This window comes from Odocoileus virginianus, chromosome 23 (assembly GCF_023699985.2).
Source record: "Odocoileus virginianus isolate 20LAN1187 ecotype Illinois chromosome 23, Ovbor_1.2, whole genome shotgun sequence".
In the NCBI taxonomy this organism is placed as follows: Eukaryota; Metazoa; Chordata; class Mammalia; order Artiodactyla; family Cervidae; genus Odocoileus; species Odocoileus virginianus.
In genome coordinates, this window is record NC_069696.1 from 33513875 (window position 1) to 33519488 (window position 5614).

The 5614-nt window shown below is 36.9% G+C and overlaps 1 long non-coding RNA gene across 1 annotated transcript; it reads left to right on the forward strand.

The window, feature by feature from the left end:
• The first annotated feature begins 1427 nt into the window (after positions 1-1427).
• On the forward strand, positions 1428-5271 carry LOC110148093 (uncharacterized). The gene is made up of 2 exons (XR_011483009.1): positions 1428-4677; positions 5079-5271. It is a non-coding gene; the product is annotated as an uncharacterized lncRNA (long non-coding RNA).
• Positions 5272-5614: the final 343 nt, after the last annotated feature.

The following is a 5614-nucleotide window of genomic DNA, read 5'->3' on the forward strand; positions in this document are numbered from 1 at the left end:
TGAATTCTTGTGCTCAGAAATGTCTTTATCTTTATTCCTTAGAAATTGAAAGGCATATTCTCTATTACACATGTTAAGTAACCTAAAGCCTGAAAATTCTATATAACCCAAAATGCAGTGTTATATAGACCTTAATCTTAAATGTAATGGGGCTAATGCCCTCATTTCTTTATTCTCTCTCTGTTTCTCTTCTGATTCCACAGCTTTGCATATTCGCCATAGGCTAAAAGACCATTGACTTTTAAGTCCAATCCTATATCCATCTGCCTGATTAATGTGGTACCCAACGTCAAAAACAGGTCTCTTCCTCACCACCTCACCCCTGCCAACCAGAGTTCTTTCTCTGTCTTTTTGTAATATTTCCCATCTCAACAAATATATCATCCTTCCCCATTTCTCTCTTTTATCTCTTACTCCCTAATTCAAATTTAGTCCTGTCATCTGTACCCCAAGACTTTTCCTGAGTTTATCTACTTTTTTCCATTCATTCTCACAACTACCTCGGTAACCAAAGCCTTTGTCATCTTGTGCCTTGTTGTTCAGTCACTTAGTCATGTCCCACTCTTGGCAACCCCATGGACTGCAGCACTCCAGGCTTCCCTGTCCTTCACACTGCTTTTGAAATAGCCTGCTAAGTGAGTCCTTATTTTCATTCTTGCTCTCAAATCATCAATTCTCCACATTACAGCTAATGATTTCCTAAAGCCTAAATGTATTGAACCAACTAATATGTCTATGAGAAAATGCGTTCATAATTTTACTAGGGATGCTAGGAACATATACAAAGTAGTAAATAGTTTCAAATCATCTGCAGTGGTTTCAATCACTGGGGCAGGGATACTAACAGGATCAAGTGTAGGTGGTGAAAGTATGATTGGGCTGAAGAAAGGAGAAAGTGGGGAGGTGGGAGGGGGGATCGGGATGGGGAATACATGTAAATCCATGGCTGATTCATGTCAATGTATGACAAAAACCACTACAATATTGTAAAGTAATTAGCCTCCAACTAATAAAAATAAATGAAAAAAAAAAGAAAGGAGAAAGTAGTAAATGAATGGTTGAGACTTGCAAGTATGCAATGACTGTGCATATATTTTTGGGATCCAACTCATTCTTTTTCACATCCTTTCCTTCTTTATGGCTTCAGTTTGACCTGCTTCTCTATAATTATTAACTTTTCTATACCAAAATGTTTCTCCTTAAAAGGTTTGCAATGGAATAGAATTCAACACTAAAATATCCATGATCTCTTAGCAGTCTCCAACCTGTTTGGCAGGGGAGATGGTTTGGGGGTGGTTCAAGCACATTACATTTATTGTGCACTTGATTATTACACCAGCTCTACCTCAGATCATCAGACATTAGATCCTGGAGGTTGGGGACCCCTGTCTTACATAATCCTTTTCAAGATTGGTTAGGGATTTTATTCACAGTGGTGGGAAAAGTGGAAGCAAATATATTCCTTCCCCCAACCCCCACCCCCACCCCCCAAGGGTGAATCTTTTCATCCAGTATTACGTGTACTACAAAGGAACATGCAGTTTCAGGCCATTCTGGGCATTTTCTAAGTTATCCCTGGCTTGCAGCATGAAGGACCAACATTTTCTCAACCTTCCTTAGCTACCTTCTGGGGATGCGAGACAGAGGCTTCTCAGGCCTCATGAAAAGTTCACTTTCTCTTGCCATGTGGCACCACCAATCCTGCCATCATGGTGAACAAGTAACAAGGTAGGAAGCTCAAATAAGATGGGGGCCTGGGGTTGTAAGAATGGGGAAAATAACAAAATTCAAGAAATTCCAAACAGGAGCACCCTGTCCTTTTCTAATTACCTGTTCTAATTATTATCTATTCAATCGACTAACAGAAATACTTGAGAAGTAGAATCTAGCAGGTACCCTCTGGGCAAGTAAGCTTGCTTTAATATGCTGAGATCACCGTCAGGTGGCCATGCTTCTTTCCTCTATGAAATAGAAGACATGGGACCACATAAGATCCCAAGGTTGGAGCAATTCCATGAAATAGTCAAAACAAGGACTGGGAATAAAAGCATGAGATGGTCTTCAATTTTACGTTTTGTGCTCTAAGTATTTTTGCATATTTCTTTCTCTTAATAAGAGAAAATAAGAGGAAGGTAATATCTTGTTATGCTCAATGTGAAAGAAAAATAATCTGGGGCTTTTACCATTAATCGTGTAGCCGTGCCTCTGGATAGAACTTTCAGAGATGAAGGAAGCTTTCTATATATGCATTATGTCATTTGGTAAACCACTAGCTGTTAGTCAGTACTGAACACTTAAAATTTGGTTTGTGTGACTGAGGAAACTAATTTTTAAATTTAACTTAGTTTAAATTTATACAGCCACATATGACTAGTAGCCACCATATTGTGCACTGTGAATCTAGAGATTTTCTTGCCAGGGAGGAAGCAGTGACAAGGTTTGTTACCCTCGATCTTCAACACAGTCAAATTTGTTCACTTCCACCCTTCTTGAGATTAGCGTGGGGACTGAGCAGGTCAAGAGTTCAAATGTGTGTGAAATTCTTTAAGGAAAGATATCTCACCAGCAGAAGGCTGAGAAGGCAGTGCTGTTGATGTATTTAATTTTATCATGACTAAAGAGTAAAAGACCTACTAAGTCAGAATAATCCTCTGACTTATGACTCTCAGAGCTAGGAGCATTTCTAGTTTAGTGGCTACAAAGAAGAGCCATTTATCTTTGGCCAAGATAATCTGAAAAATCAGAAACTCACCTCCTAGATTTGAGGAAATACTTTAAATTCAGTCTTGGTTTGCTGTTGAGAGGGACTTGGAGAATCAATATAACTTTAATTTTTAAAATTAAGCAGAAATTGAATAATGACATTATTCAATTTAGAATAATTCAATTTATTCATCGTTCAGAATTGAATACTAAGGATTCAGACTTCCAAAATAGATTTTTAATTAATAAAAATAATGTCTAATTAGTTATGTCTTTCAAAAATATTTTATGTACACTTTTTTTCCCAGTAATTGAATTTGTTGAGAAATAGCTTGTCATTTAAAAAATAAATGTACTGAGCTCCTACTATGTGTCATGCATTGTGTTTGGCAAATATAGCTAATTTATGCTGTTTTTTAGAAGAGGAAAATAAGGCTGAAAATAGGTCAGTAACTCACCAGTGATCATGGCTTGACAAGCACCACTTCATAAGGTGTAAAGCCAGATTCCAGCCCATGTCTACCTGATAATAAGTCCATGCTTATCAGAAGGCAAAACGTTTCCTTCTGCCAGTTACATTCACCTATTTTATTTAACCAAGCTACTCAGTTTGTTTGGGTTCACTTATGTGATGTATCTCCCACCAAAGGATGCTGATGATCTTAAAGAATTTACAAATTCCAGGCTTAGATTCTTGGCAACCAGATTATACTGACTGATGCGTCATCATACCTGGCACTAAACCCTGTAGCTTATTGGAGTGCCAGGGTTTCTGCTAATGGGGCAAAGTTATGGGAAAATCATTTCCCTTCTAAGCCAAATTCCATTTAATAGCTCTTGTTTACCTGGTGGGAAAAGATTTACATTCCACAGCTCAAGCAAATCAATACTGTGATTTAGCCTGGAGTTACATTAGCTAAATGACAAGAATATAAAGTCAAGAGGTCAACTTCTACAATATTGGCTAAGATAATGTAACAGTAAAGAGTCTGCCAAAAGACTAATCTTCTCCCAAGCTCTAATCAATTCTTAAGGGAAATTGTCAGTCCAAATCAATAAGAACTTGATGGTGTGATGAGCATTATAACCTTACATTTTTGGAGAAGGAAATAGAAAAGGTTTGAATAAAGTAATTTAATTCTCTTCTAAATCTTAGTCATAGAGCACACAACACAGAGCCAAGAACCACTAGCTCCTTTTCTCCAATTTTACCTATTATTTGAAATTGATACAGCTCTCCAGTGATATTAACATCAGAAATTACATCACATATTAAGTAATTTGGAAATAGACAAGAGAGTATTGTTTCCATTGCAAAACTTTAATGAGAAGGTTTGTCTTCTTCCCTTTCATAAATTAACATAGGTTGTGCAGGATGGAGCCTGGATGTATGGGTTCAAGTCTCAGGTCTATCATTTACCAACTCAGTATTTAACCTGTTTTCTGCCTCAGTTTTAGACTAGAATTCATTTCATAAACCTGTTAGGTTAATGTGTAAAGCCATTAAAATATTGTCTGGCCCATATTTCAGAGTTTTATCTTCTGTATTCATAAATAATAAAATTGCTATTTTTATTATCTTTAAAATTTTTTGTTATTTTTGCTAATGTTTTTCATGTTGATTGAATATCATTTTTTAGCTTTTAAAAATACTTGCATTATTTTGACCCATTTGTTCTGATTCATGGTTTTTCTCTTCTGTCAAACCATGTCTTCATTTATTTGAAACAGATTTATGATCTGTCGTCTTTCAGCCACATGTCCCATTAGATTCCAAGTAAGAAGCTTAGAGTCCTGTAAAACTTTGTCTTCAGAGAGGGTGAAAATAATGCTTCCCCAAATGATTTTTTTTCCAGTGGGAGCAAAAATTTTGAGAACTCTAAAACACTCTTTCCTTCAGCAGTTATCTAAAATTAAGCCATGCACATCTGACCACCATGCAACCTCCAAATTTCACTGCTGTGATTGTCTCAGGTATGTTTACCTTCAACAGACTTAGCCCCTCCTTCTCCTTCTCCTCCTCCTCCCCCCCAGTCTGCTGAATTCCTGTTTGCTGTGAAGAGTGGTGACAAACCCTAATCTGAACTAGACCACATTCAGATGAAGTCAGATGGAGGACTTGGCCTCACACCAAACCTTAAAGCAGAGGGGAAGGGTGGAAACTGCTGTCTTGTAAATAGCGAGCCACCCAGTGCGTAAGCCCTGAAAACATGTAAATAACACTACGTCTCATATGCTTTAATTCTCAATTTTGTTATGCTACCTTTGCCAGCTAGTTTAACTGAGTATGATTTGCAATGTTATTTTATTGAACATTTTTTGACAATTTGAATACAGCTTTGAACTCAGTATTAAATCCTCTTCTGGCTCGGCAGATTGCAAAATTGCATGCTCTGTCTACACGTCAAATCCTACGTCTGGAGGGGAATTCAGACTTGACCTGGTCCAGCACATCCAGAAAACACTGCATTTGAACTTTCTTATAACAGATGGTATCTCAAACTATGCTAAATGACATCCATATAAGAAGATTAATTGTATTATTAAAGACTTTCTCACAAAGGTTAACATTAAGTTTGGCTTCCATTTCTTATAAATTCATATAATTTTGTCTTCTTGTTTAAGGATCTCTAGCCAATTCCAGTGTCTGGACCAGTAAGTTTAATCACCATTTTGTGACTAAGGAGGAAACAAAATATCATAAATTATGTTAACAATTTAGTTATAAATTTTTGTGTCAGCTTTATGTGTCAGGTTTGGGACTGGTCAATTTTTGTTAATCCATCAGGGATCCAGTGTTGGAAAAGTCCCAGAGAAAAGCTACTCTGAAGAACTCTCAGAGAATCAACTCAATCCTGGAAGTCCTTTTATAGAGATTTTGAAATGACCAGAAACTCTACCAGCATAATAC